General features: G+C 37.3%; 1 protein-coding gene and 1 pseudogene across 1 annotated transcript in view; one reads left to right on the plus strand and one right to left on the minus strand.

Moving 5' to 3' along the window:
* The window catches only part of PARD3B (par-3 family cell polarity regulator beta), a 995,632-nt gene that overhangs the window by 854,739 nt on the left and 125,807 nt on the right, over positions 1-15,086 (minus strand). The gene's annotated exons all lie outside the window — the stretch shown is intronic.
* Positions 5,151-12,926, plus strand: LOC118012590 (annotated as a pseudogene).

Genomic DNA, 15,086 nt, shown 5'->3' on the forward strand with positions numbered 1-15,086 from the left:
GTCTGGCTATTTGGAAATTAGGAAATACAGTTCTGAATAATCCATATATTAAAAATAAAGGAAATTAGAAAATAGTTTTTAACCTAAAATAATTAAAACAACAAAAAAATTGTGGGATACAGCTAAAGCAGTGCTTAATGGCAAACTTATGGTCTTTAGTGCAAATATTAGCAAAAAAGAAAAGCTAAATTCAAGAAGCTAGAAAAAGAATAGCTAGTCAAACCCAAACACTAAAGGAAAGAAATAAAGAGGAAAAAACAGAATAATGTTCTATTCTATGAAAGGCTTGATAAAATTGACAAATATCTAGGAAAACTGATCGAAAAAAAAATTTCCACTGTCAAGGAAAAAGGCAAGCAATACCATCATAGATCTTACAGATATTAAAAAGATTTGGGAAAAATTTAGACCTATAAAATTGACAATAAAATGAACAAATTCTTTGAAAAATATAACTTACCAAAACTGAGAAAAGATAGAAAACAGAAACACAAAGATAACAATTAAATTTTAAAACTTTCCCATAAAGAACCAGACTCAGATCACTTCACAGATAATATCTTCCTAATGTTTTAAGGAAGAGTGTCAATCTCATACAAATACTTCCAGAAACTAGAAGAGAAAAATTTTCCCATCCCCCTTTTTATGAGGACAGCATAACATTGATACCAACAACTTACAAGGATATTACAAGAAAGTTATAAAATTTATAAAAATTTGCATATGGATACAGATGCAAAAATCTTAAATAAAACACGTTTAAACCAAAATTCAGTGATATATTGTAAAGGATGACACACCATGACCACGTGGGATTTATTCTCTTAATGCAAGAGTGGTTTAAAATTAAAAATCAACTGAGGTTATTCACCAAATGAATCAAGGAAAAAAAGGAGAAAAATTAGATGATGATCACAATGGATGCACTTGAGAATATTCACCACCAATTTACAATAGAAAATATCTTAGCAATCTCACAACATAACACTGAATCTCACAGCATAACAATGATCAAAAAAGAGCCAAGTACAAAAAAGTACATACTCTGATTCCATGAATAAGCTCAAAAACAGGCAGAATTAATTCACAATGTTAGAAGTCAGGAGACCATTTAGAGCCATGAGTGTAAAGGGGCACAAAGGGGCCTCTGGGGTAATGTTCTATTTCTTGAGGTGTGTCCTGGCTGCACTTACTTGTGCACTTTCCCGTAGGTGTGTTATACTTTAAAAATGTTTACACAAAGGGGTGCCTGTGTGGCTCAGTCGGTTAAGCATCCGATTCTTGATTTCAGCTCAGGACGTGATCACAGGGTCTTAAGATCAAGCCCTACACCTGGTTCTGTACTGGACATGAAAACTACTTAAGATTCTCTCTCTCCCTCGCTCTTCCACATGCTCTTATGCATGCTCTCTCTCTTAAAAAAAAAAAAAAATGTTTAGGGGCACCTGGTGGCTTAGTCAGTTAAGCATCTGCCTTCTGCTCAGGCCATGATCTTGGGGTCCTGGGATTGAGCCCCATGTGGGGCTCCCTGCTCCGTGGGGAGCTTGCTTCTCCCTCTGCCACTCCTCTGGCTTGTGCTCTCTCACTCTCTCTCAATCTTCCAAATAAATATAATCTTTAAAAAAATGTTTACATAAAGGAACTGTCTGCTTCAAAAAAATGTGATTTCTTCTTTCAAACTGAAACACCTAGTTTCCCTTTACACATGATCATCTCTACAGTTAAATAAAGACCACTAAAAAAACTGTTTAGAACAAGTTTCCTTAGAAGTATAAGAACATATATTTAGGCAAAGGAAAGAAAGGAATGTAGAAGTGCCAAAAGACAGGGAGGCCTGGTTAACCCACCAACTAGCTCACTGACCATCAATTATTCAAAACTTGCAAGAAAGACCCAGAGAAGAGGCTTCATGAACCACAGGCTTAATGAGTCAACAGTGTGACAAATATGTTAAAAATGTTACCACGATCTTGGGCTATTATCATAGTACATATTACATAATTACATATTATCATAGTACTGTGTCCAGAACAGAGCAAGTAATAATCTCATTCTATACTAAGTGGTTACCCACATTTAAAGCTTTTTTTTTTTTTTCAAAATTTAAGAGATGACTGTCAACAAACTGTAGAACACCAATATGCGGGATGGAAATAGGGCCAGCTCACTCATGGTAAGACATGATTTACTTTTGTTTAAACTGGAGAAAACAAAGGGAAACATTTTTACCATTTCAAACATAGGAGAACCACAGTTTACTGGGCATTGGGCTTTTCAAGTTATCAAAGATAGAAATCCCTTATTGTTAAAATCATCACTAGTCATGTCTCAGGGAGACACCATATTGGAGACGAACATCTCTCTCAAGTCCAACACTACTTGTTTCTGAACCAGGACTGGCAAATTATTATATTTTCAGTTAAGCATCTTAAAGTATGTGGGTTATGTTGGAGACAACAGTCTGTAAAAAATGCTTATCTTAAACACTTAAAATCATATTCAGGCCAGAGACAGACTCACATTACCATTAACATATGGAAATTGAGACAAGAGAGGAGTAACAGAGCCATTTTGTGCTTCCTCTCGAATACATGCTCATTGCTCACATAAGTCAAATTAGCTACACTACTCACATTCTTATCCCCCTGTTTTTCTTTGGTTGAGCTTTTATAGGTGAATTTGTAAAAGTTAAATGACCATATCAGTCGGAGTCCCACCAAATTAAAAGGCTGCCATACACAAGAAAGATTTGGCATGTTCTGTACCGCTCCAGAAGAGTTACATAAACAATAGAGAGGCATACTGAATTGCAGCATGAGAAAGATCTTTCAAAAGGAGCTATGCAAAAATGGAGTGGGTTGTATGATGAGATAGTGAGTTCTTCATTCCCATAAGGAGTCAAGCAAAGGCTACATTGCCATCTCTCAAGGAAGCTATAGGATAAGAAGAACTGTGTGATCCTGAAGAGCCCTTCCAACTCTGAAACCTACATCTAGAACCTCAAAGCTCCTTTGGGCTTTGAACCTAAAGTTAGAGAAACTTCTTGCAAGAAGAAATCTCTGCTGTATCATAAAAATAATGTTTTCCACATAGGGAATATAGTCAATGGTGTTATAATGGCACAGTATGGTGACAGATGGGAGCTACACTTGTGAGCATAATGTATCGAGTTGTTGAATCACTATGTTGTACACCTGAAACTAACATAACATTGTGTGTCAACTGTACGTCAAGAAGAAAAAATGTTTTCAGAGGTTCAGCATGATTCCACAATTATTGTGCAACTCTGTGCAGAAAGTCTGAGCAAAACACCAAATTTTACCTTTTTCAATCTATCAGTTAATTCTTGTGTCTTGCTCTACAACCTGAAAATTCACTAATTTATAAACATCTTTAAGGAAAAGGGTCTTCTATATCCAAAGTAACAGAATTACTCTAATAAAGAAACAAAATAAAAATGTGAGAATTTTAGATTACTTACATTTATAAATAGGCTAATTTCTCATTCTAAAACAGGTCTTCCCCGCCCCTACCCCCAAATGTGGGGTTTTCAATCCTTGACTAGTAAATTCATAAATTCCAAAACTCAAAGGAATCCACTGGCTCACAGACCATCTAGAGTCCTCCCATCCTATGATGGGGGGTTGGTGGAGAGACACCACAGTACCAAAGATTAAATCACAAAGAAGACTGTGGTTGGCTTGGCTTGTGATATATTGTCCTAAACAAAAGTAGTCTCAGTATAAAAACACCAATTCCAGGATAAATTTTCAATTTTATCTCATAATCCAAGTTCTGAAAATACTACTTATTCTCTTCAAGAAGGAAGAAAAATATTTAAGTATATACTTCACTTTCTAATTCATATTATCAACAAAATATTTAAAAAGAATCTTAATCACCCCATGTCATTTTTCATTTGGCTTTATGAGGTAGCCATAATCTCAGCAGTTTTCTTTGTATAAAGGACTTTAAAGGTTCATTTTTCATCCTGGAATTAACCTAAACTTATTTGAGGGGGGAAAAAAAACAGTCCAGATACCTAAGTTCTTTTTTTTTTTAATAAAGGACAATTTTTAATTATTTTCAAATCTACTGCCTACATTATCACAGCACACTCTCTTTACAAGAATATGGACATTTCCTCTTTCTATGGATCTAAGTGTTAAATGCATAAAAGCACAAAAGCCTTATATAAGTCTTCAGGATTAAAAACATTATAATCTTAAAACCAAAGTTCTATCAGGAAAATCAAATGTTAAAGTCTGAAATTAGCAAAAATTGCACTTGTATTTTAATTGATACATCCATTTCAAAAGCTTTCCAGTATGAAGGACTTCCAAAACATTAAACCATTACTAATTTAGTAATGCTGAAACAGTGTTTCAAAAACAATTTTAAAGAAAACAGCTGATTTTTTTTTTTTTAAATCATGCTTCCCATTAACTGTTTTCAGTGAAATTTTATAATCCAAAAACCTGGATGCAAAGAGTTTAGAAGCCTGTGTGGTCCAAAGGAATGCAAAGCCTACAACCAAAGAAGGGAAGCAGCCATGTCCCCAAAGAGAAGGATAAGCTATAATTTAAAAAAAAAAAAAAATTATTACAAAACCTTAGAAAGCATTCTTCTACAAAATGAATTTTAATAGGAATTTGAGAATACAAACTCATACAACTCAAGGTTTACTCAAGGCATTCTTGCCACTATGATGCTGGCGTCCATGTAAGGTAATTCCAAAGAAGAGCTCTGACAGACACTGTCAGTTGTGTATCTTTATGTATATGAATTAATAAAGGTGGTTTAAAGCATTCCACAGGTAACCACCATGGCCTCTAGATCCCCACTCAAACACAAAGGCTTATGCTCCATCACTGAAGAAAATAAGACCTAGAAAAGAGAATTTTAATTTACATCAGAAGAGTACTGCTGGCAGTGTTATAAAAACATGTAGCTCTCAGAGAAACATAAAGACCTCATCAACTTGATTCCTGCTCACTGTTTCTAAGACTACTTTTCAGTATGGCCATGATAGGAATGGTGAAGGATTAGCTATCTCTGAAAGTATTGGGATACTATTACCGGTTACTATTAACTTTGCTTCTCCAACAACAACAGGGCCATTCGTCCCAAATGCTAGAGGTGGATCACTGATGAAGCTAAAAAGAACACAGAAAGTACAGGTAAGGAAGCAGGAGAAGCTGAGCTCAAGTACCCCCTGTTCAGAGCGTTGGAACCGCACTACCCCATCCAACCCCAGAAAGCTAGTAGCCAGGTTTACAAATCAGCCTTCCTCCCCAGCTACTCTGCGTAGGCAATTGGGGGAATGTGTGCCTCCAAAATGAGGGATGCAGGAAACAAGAGGACCCAACACATAAGACATGGGAAAGGAATTCCCCCCAAAAAACAGTGATAGCAATCAATCATATAGTCATGCAGGAGTATAGAGAGCAACCTATCTTGACATGATCAGCACAATGAAGGGCTCCAGGAAACATACAATATTGTTAGATTTTAGGACAGTTTTAAATCTAAAGAAAATGCTACTACAGAGTCATCTTATACAACTATCAGGAGAGAAAAGAAAGCATGAGGCTCAAAGAAAGCTAAGCAAATAAAATAGATTAACTCCAGGAAAACAAAAATTTGCACAAGACCAGAAGTAATCATAGTTATTGGCTCAAGAGCAAACAGTATCTGCATGGTTACTCGAGTGAAAACACTGAATACAGAGTTAAGCAAAAATTCCAACAATTTTGGGCAGTGGGAGAGAAAAAGTGAAAAAGTTATAAGAAAGTTATAATTTTCAAGTACCCTAATAGGACGTGAACAGATTGATGAATGGAGAGCAAGTGTTTATTTCCAAATAAAAGCACACTGCCATCCCTTGACTCACAAATTGATTAGAGTTATGGATACCTAAAACAGACAGCTAAAGGATGAGAGTGGGTGCTTCTTAGAAGCACTGTTTTTAGTTACGGGCCTTTGAGCACTATTTGACTTTTCAAACTAGAAATGGGCAAACTGTGGCCCGCAAATCCTGCCCACCATCTATTTTTGTAAATTCAGTTTAGTGAAATGCAGCCATGCTCGCTCATGGAAATATTGTGAATGGTTGCTTTCACAGGACAACGGCAGAGGTGAATAGCCGTGACCAAGATCATACGGCCTGCAAGGACGAAAATATTTACTATTTGCTAACTCCTGCTTTAAACCATGCATAAGAATTACTTTGATTGTAAAAATTAAATGGTACAGAAGGGTGGCCCATTGTATTCGCAGAAGCAACTCTTTACGGTATCTTGTTTTAGTCTATTTGAATGTTAACTCCTCTCTAAGCATTTCTCATGATCTTATTGACTTCAGAAATCATCTTTTGAACTTTGATATCATGATGGCAATTAAGTGTATTTAGGGTCCCCCAACTTTCCCATCCTTCTTTCTCCTAATATTTTTATTCAAATATATTTCCTTGAATGGCTTTTATCTTTAATTAATAACTTAAACTTCTGTTTTTAATTCTATCATCTAAAGACTGCATCTCTCCCCTCCTCAGAGTAAAAGAGGACATCACAGTTCTTTTCTATCCTTCTGCCCTTTTAATTTCCATATCTGTCATCTCTACCTTTACTTTTACATTATCAAAGTTGAAAACATTTATATTCCCTTCTGGAATGATAACCATACTTTGTCTATAATTTGATTCCACAGGTTGAAAGCCAATGGCCGGTACTGACATTTATGGCAGCCAAAGGAACAGTATTCCCTGACAAACCAAATAGGAAATGACTGTCTGTCATTCCTTACAGTGCTAATGTCATAACCCCTAAGCCATTCAAACAAGAATGTTCAAATATGTTCTCCTTTGATACAGTCTACCCTTTGCCAAAAATTATGTTAGGGGACTTTGATACATAAGCTATAAGGGTTGATCTCAATATCAAAAATGTACAGATCATTCTAAAATATACTTTTATAATATTTGCTATATGTAGAATATATACGATTACATATGTATGTATGTGGCATTCAACAGTAAAACAAATTACCCCAACTTTATATAGGCAAGAAATATCGCTCTCTTTGAGAATGATCATGGTTGCCTTTGATAACAAAGTAGAAATAGGCTAATTTTTCTAGGAAAATTATAAATGCCTGGTATCTAGAATATGAGAAGTCCTTCCTATAGCCCAATAGTAATAAAGGATACTAATCATTTCCTATTCTTCCTAGAACAAATGACCACTAACTTAGTGCCTTAAAACAAAGTTATTATCTTATAGTTCCATAGGTCTTAAGTCTGATGCAGGTCTCACTGAGTTAAAATCAAGTTGTCGGTGGAGCTGAATTCCCAGTCTGGGGGCTCTAGGGCAAAATCCTTTCCTTGGCTTTTCTAGCTTCTAGTGGCTTCCCACATTCTTTGACTCAAGGCCTTCCTCCCACCTTTAAAGCTAGGAATGGCCTGCCCAATCTGACCTCTTCTGCTTCCTTCTTCCACATAGAAGGACTCTTATGATTATGTTGGGCCCACCAGGATAATGCAGGACAATCTCCCTATCTCCAAGTTAACTGACTAGCAACCCTAATTCCATATGCTAACTTAATTCTCATTTGCCTTGTAACATAACATATATATGGGTTCTGAGGACTAGGAAGTAGACAACTTTGGGGAGCCATTATTTTGCCTAGCAACAAGGTCAAATACAGATATTGTCTTTTTTGTTTTTAGGGTGTCTTTTTTTTTTTTAAAAAAAGATTTATTTATTCATTTGAGAGAGCGAGAATGAGAGAGAGTACATGAGAGGGGGGAGGGTCAGAGGGAGAAGCAGGCTCCTCGCTGAGCAGGGAGCCCGATGCGGGACTCGATCCCGGGACTCCAGGATCATGACCTGAGCCGAAGGCAGTTGCTTAACCAACTGAGCCACCCAGGCGTTTTTTGTTTTTAGGGTGTCTTAACAGCTCTATTACTCCAAATTAAATAGCAGTGAAAATCAGGGTTTTAGAAGACCCATCTCAGAGTTGTGTTTGGAATGAAAAGGGTTATAATTTAGGCTAATGAAGTACCTAGAAGACACATCTTCAGAAATTTTCAGTGTTAATTTAGACGCCTAGCCTTCATGAAATGTTGGATCATATTCAATTTTTGGTCTAACATTCCACGGAATGATACCCAAGAGCAGCATTAGTTTTTAAACAGTCCAAGAGACAACAAAGATACAAAATAGAGATAAAAAATCTAGGATGGAAAAAAATCTAAAATTGGGTCAGTGATCATTTCATCTGAAGCACAGAGGCACTAACCGATCAGACCAGAGGCCAGCTAAGGAAGGCCGATCTGATGTCACCAGCCATGTCAGCCCACCCATTTGACCCTTAGAGCCACACTTACCAGTGGAAAAGTATTTCCAGCCAAACGTTCTCTCCTCTGTTCTGCTTTCTCAGTCTTTTCAGATGGGAGAAAGGATTAGATTGCCTCCATAGTGAGTAATGTTTCATAAATTTGGAAGAAGGCTATTTATACCTCTTTCTGCAATGGACATGGAAGTTCATCATCAAATCATTACTTGCCTTCCTTTTTCTACACATGAATAACCAAAATTTTGACTTTCTTCATAACTACATCATTAAGTATACTTTTTCTTGTTCTTCTCCAAAATTTTTACAAGTCTTTCACCTGCTAAAAGGCAGAGTCCAAAACATAAAATGCACAGCCTAAGTCACAGTAGGAATACCAAGATTATACTACAAAAGCAATGCCTTTTCACTATTTGTGACTCCCCATGGAAGGCAGGGGCTGACAAAAACACCACCACCACCATAATCAGGTACTACCTGGAGTCAAGAAAATACAAGATACATGAAGAATCAGAGGAAAAACTTACAGGATGCCTCAAAGGCAGTGCTTTGAGGAAATTTATAGAACTGAATACAAATATTAGAAAAGAAAAATAGACCTAAAGTCAATAATCTAAGTTTTCACTTTAGGAAAATTAAAAAAAAAAAAAGCAGCAAATACAAAATCAACAGAAAAATTACAGCACAAATCAATGAAATTGACAGAGTAATCAATAGAGAAAAGTCAATAAATCCAAGTTGACTGTTTAAGAAGACCAATTAAATTTTTAAGCCTCTAACTATGCTAAGAAAAAAGAGAGGACTCAAATTACTAATATCAGGAATAAGAGAGAGGACAGCTCCTATGGACATTAAAATAATAATAACAGAATACTATGAACAACTCTATGTACATAAATTTGATAACCTTGATGAAATGGACTAATTCTTCATAAGACACAATGTGCTAAAACTCACACAAGAAGAAATACACAATGTGACTAGACCTGTATCTATTATGTTGAACTGATCATTGATAACCCTTCCAAAACAGAAAGCACCAGGCCAAGATGGGTTCACTGGTGAATTGTGCCAACCATTTAAGAAAGAAATTATACAAATTATCTTAAAAAGCTACAAAAATTCTCTAAAATCACTGTCAGAGGATAGAAGCTGAGGGAATATATCCTAACTTATTCTGTGAGGCCAGCATTACCCTAATATTAAAATGAGATAAAGACATCAAAGAAAACTAGACCAATCTCTCTCAAGTGAAATTGAATCCAAATATGAATGAAAACAACTGTACATCGTAACAACCAACTAAGATTTATCCTAGGTATGCAAGGCTGGTTTAACTTTCAAAAATCAATTAATGTAAGGACACCTGAGTGGCTCAGTCAGTTAAGCATCAGCCTTCAGCTCAGGTCAAGATCCCGGCGTTCTGGGATCAAGTCCTGCATTGGGCTCCCTGCTCAGTGAGAAGCCTGCTTCTCCCTCTCCCTCTGCCTGCCGCTCCCCCTGCTCATTCTCTCTCTCTGGCAAATAAAGTAAAATTAAAAAAAAAAAAAAATCAACTGGGCGCCTGGGTGGCTCAGTTGGTTAAGCGACTGCCTTCGGCTCAGGTCGTGATCCCGGAGTCCCGGGATCGAGTTCCGCATCGGGCTCCCTGCTCGGCAGGGAGTCTGCTTCTCCCTCTGACCCTCCTCCCTCTCATTCTCTCTCTCTCAAATAAATAAATAAAATCTTAAAAAAAAAAAATCAATTAATGTAATCCATCACATCAATATGCAAAAATCACATGATCATATCAATAAATGCAGAAAAAACATCTGATAAAATCCAACATCCATTCATGATAAAAACTCTCAGTAAATTAGGATTAGAGAGGAACTTCCTCAACTTCATAAATAATATCTACAAAAAAATCTACAGCTAACATCATACTTGATGGTGAGAAACTGAAGTTTCCCACTAAGATCAAATACAAGGCAAGGATGTTCCCTCTCACCACTCCTTTTCAACTTATGCTGGAAGTATTAGCTAATGCAATAAAACAAAAAGAAGAATTAAAAGGTATACAGATTAGGAAGTTCAAAATAAAACTGATTTTGTTCACAGAGGACATGATTGTCAATTCTTTCGAATCTTCTACACAGACAAAAAAAAAAAAAAATCCTGAAACTAGTTAATTACAGCAAGGTTGCATAATACAAGGTTAATATACAAAAGTCAAACACATTCCTATATACCAACAATGAATAAGTGAAATTTGAAATTAACACTCTTTACACATTATCACTCCAAAAAATGAAACACTTAGGTATAACCTAACAAAGTATGTACAAGATCTACATGGGTAAAGTTACAAGTTTCTGATAAATTAAATAAAAAAATAGATATTCCAGGGGCACTGGGTGGCTCAGTCGGTTAAGCGTCTGCCTTCGGCTCAGGTCATGGTCCCAGGGTCCTGGGATCGAGCCCCGCATCGGGCTCCATCCTCTGCGGGAAGCTGCTTCTCCCTCTCCCACTCCCCCTGCTTGTGTTCCCTGTCTCGCTATGTCTCTCTCTGTCAAATAAATAAAATCTTTAAAAAAAAAAAACCAGATATTCCAGGAGACTCCACGACGGCACCGAGGAGCGGTGCAGAGCCAGACGGGAGCGACGTCGGACGCGCCGGATCCTCCTCCCGGAACCACGTCGAAGCAAGAAGGAGGCGCCAACGCCTCCTCCTGGGTCGTTGCTTCCCGGCGAAACTCGGCGGTGTCCCGTGCTCCGGAAAGGAGGCCGACGGAGGACCCGAAGCGAAGAGGCCAGGAGGCCGGTGGGGGCAGCGGAGGTGGCGGCTGGAGGAACCCCTCGGCCTCCAGCAACCTGCGGCCGCTTTGCTTTGGACTGAATAACGCGTGGGTCGGCGCTGTGACCGGTCGTGGAGGGTCAAAAATAAAAGACATCCAAATGACAACAAACACGAAAATACAGTAATAAAAGGTCACTCAGAAGAAGCGGAGGTCAGAATCTTTGGCAACAAGGTGACGCAGGCGAAGGCCAAAACAGGGATAGATAATCTTGTTAAAAAACAAGAAAATTACAATTCAAAACTCAGAACTGGTATTATTGCATTCCAACCTTCTGTTGGAAGAGATGTAAAGACAGATAGTAATGTTACAGAGAATCAGCCATCGATTGGGATCAAATTCGAGAAGACGCTTTGAAATGGGGGGGAAAAAAGTGGGAAGATTTACCACCAATTAAGAAAAACCTTTACGTGGAGTCAGAAGCAACAAGTTCAATGTCACAAGTGCAAGTAGACATTTGGAGGAAAGAAAATTATAATATAATGTGTGTGTGATGACCTGAAAGAAGGGGAGAAGCGTCGCATACCCAATCCTACTTGTAAATTTGAAGATGCTTTTCAGTGTTATCCTGAGGTTATGGAAAACATTAAAAAGGCAGGCTTTCAAAAGCCAACACCGATCCAGTCGCAGTCATGGCCGATAGTTTTACAAGGTGTAGCTCTTATAGGAGTAGCCCAAACTGGAACCGGGAAAACACTGTCCTACTTAATGCCCCCATTTATACACTTGGATTCACAGCCTGTAATTAGAGGAAAAAGGAGTGGACCCGGCATGTTAGTCCTCACACCTACACGCGAGTTAGCACTTCAAGTGGAAGCTGAATGTTCCAAGTATTCATATAAAGGCCTCAAAAGTGTGTGTATATATGGCGGTGGAGATAGAAATGGACAAATACAAGATCTGAAGAAAGGAGTAGATATTATTACTGCAACTCCTGGAAGACTGAATGATCTACAAATGAATAACTTTGTTAACCTCAGAAATGTAACCTACTTGGTTTTAGATGAAGCCGACAAGATGCTAGCTAGATATGGGATTTGAACCCCAGATAATGAAGATTTTATTAGATGTGCGCCCAGACAGGCAGACTATTATGACAAGTACAACGTGGCCATATGCTGTCCATCGGCTTGCACAGACTTACTTGAAAGAGCCAATGATTGTATATGTTGGTACTTTGGATCTAGTGGCAGTAAGTACCGTGAAACAAAACATAATTGTCACCACCAAAGAAGAGAAACGCTCTCATATCCAAACTTTTCTAGAAAGCATGTCTCCCAAAGACAAAGTCATAGTGTTTGTCAGCAGAAAAGCTGTTGCTGACCACCTATCAAGTGACCTGATTCCACGACATGTATCAGTGGAATCCCTTCACAGTAATAGGGAGCAGAGTGACCGAGAGAGGGCATTAGAAAACTTTAAAACAGGTAAAGTAAGAATATTGATTGCCACCGACTTAGCATCTCGGGGTCTTGACGTCCTTGATATCACACACGTCTATAATTACGATTTCCCCCGGAACATCGAAAAATACGTGCACAGAGTAGGGAGCACTGGAAGAGCAGGGAGAACTGGGATATCTATTACCCTTCTCACTAGAAATGACTGGAGGGTTGCTGGAGAGTTAATATTCTGGAAAGAGCGCGACAGAGTATCCCAGAGGATCTTGTGGCAATGGCCAAGAGATCTCAAGATATATGGAAGTATGGGAAATATGCTGGCACTATGAAGAAATAAGTGATTCTTAAAATAATAGTGTTTAAAAATGTAGAATTCAGTATTTTATACTTTAATAAAATCAAAAGTATTTAAACTTGAGTTAAATTTTTTTTCATGGATATTAAGGAATGTAGCATTTTTTCACTTTTTACTATCCTTATTTAAGAATGTAAATTTTATCTCCTGTAATGTTGTTATATTAAGGTCAGTCTTAAGAGTTGAAAGCCTGTTCAGATGTCATGGCAGTGAAAGATACCATTAACAAATAAATGTTTTTTTATGATAAAAAAAAATAGATATTCCTTGTTCATAGACAAGAGGACTCAATATTGTCAAGATATTAGTTCTTCCCAATTTGAACCACAGATTCAATGTAATCTCAACCCAAATCCCAGCAAGTTATTTTGTGGATATTGACAAACTAATTCTAAAGTTTATATGGAGGCCCAGAATAGCCAACATAACATTAAAGAGGACTGAAACTACCCAAGTTTCAGACTTACTATAAAGCTACACTAATCAAGAAAGTGTGGTACAGGCAAAAGAACACACAGATCAATGGGACAGGATAGAGAGCCCAGAACTAGATCACATAAATAGAGTCAACTGATCTTTGACAAAGGAGCAAAGATAATACAGTTGATCCTTGAACTATGCAGGGGTTAGGGACACCAAACTCCCATGCAGTTGAAAATCCACAGGTAACTTCTGACTCCCCCAAAACTTTACTAATAGCCTACTGCTACCGACTGTATACCTTACCAAGAACAATCAACACAAATTTTCTATATTATATACTATGTTGTTAAAGTAAGTTAAAGGAAAAAAAAGTTAAGAAAACCATAAAAGAACACATTTACAAACCTGTACCATATAAAGTATATAAAGTGGACCCATGCAGTTCAAACCCATGTTGTTCAAAGGTCAACTGTACAATGGAGCAAAAATAGTCTTTTCAACAAACAGTGATGGAACTAGACATCCATATGCAAAAAATTAATCTAGATACAGACTTTATACCCTTTGCAAACAGCAACTCAAAACAGATCATGAACCTAAATGTAAAATACAAACTATAAAACTTCTAGAAAATAATATAAAAGAAACTCTAAATGACCTTGGGTATGGCAATGACCTCAGGAACAACACACAGGGGATGATCCATAAAAGAAACAATTAAAATTAAAACTAGATCTCATTAAAATTAAAAACTTTTAATTCTCTTGACACTGTCTTTTGGAAAAAAGAGGACAAGTTGGGGTGCCTGGGTGGCTCAGTCGGTTGGGTATCTGACTCTTAATTTTGGCTCAGGTCATGATCTCAGAGTCATGGGATAGAGCCCCGCAGAGGGCTCCACACTCAGCAGGGAGTCTGCTTAGGATTCTCTCTCTTCCTCTCCTGCCCCTTTCCCCTCTAAAAATAAATGAATAAATCTTAAAAAAAAAAAAAAAGATGATAAGTCACAGACTGGGAGAAGGTGTTTGCAAAAGACATGTCTGATACAGGAACTATCCAAAATACACAAAGTACTCTTAAAATTCAACAATAAGGTAACAAAAACCTTCACAGTTACCTCACCACAAAAAATACAGATGACCTAAAAGCACATGAAAAATGATTCACATTGTATGTCAGGGAAATGCAAATTAAAACAATGAGATACTACTACATAACTATTAGAATGGCCAAAATACAGAACACTGACAATACCAAATGCTGACGAGGATATGGAACAACATGAAATCTCATTCACTAGTGGGAATGTAAACTGGTACAGCCACTTTGGAAGACAATTCGGTGGTTTTTTACAAAACTAAACATATTCTTACCATATGATTCAGTAGTCAAACTCCTTGGTATTTACCCAAAGGAGTTGAAAACTTAATGTCCACATGAAAACCTGCACATGTACTGTTCATAACTGCCAAAACCTGGAAGCCACCAAAGAGGACCTTCAGTAGGTAAATGGATAAATTATGGTACATTGAGACAATGGAGTATTATTCAGCACTAAAATAAGCTATCAAGCTATGAAAAGAAATGGAGGATCCTTAAATGCATGTTACTAGTGAAAGCCAATCTGAAAAGGCTACATACAATATAATTCCAATGTCATATACATTCTGGAAAAGGTAAAACTATGGAGACAGTAAAAAGATCAGTGGTTGCCAGGGGTTG

Source organism: Mirounga leonina, unplaced genomic scaffold (assembly GCF_011800145.1).
Source record: "Mirounga leonina isolate KUSES-001 unplaced genomic scaffold, KU_Mleo_1.0 Mir_151, whole genome shotgun sequence".
Classification (NCBI taxonomy): Eukaryota; Metazoa; Chordata; class Mammalia; order Carnivora; family Phocidae; genus Mirounga; species Mirounga leonina.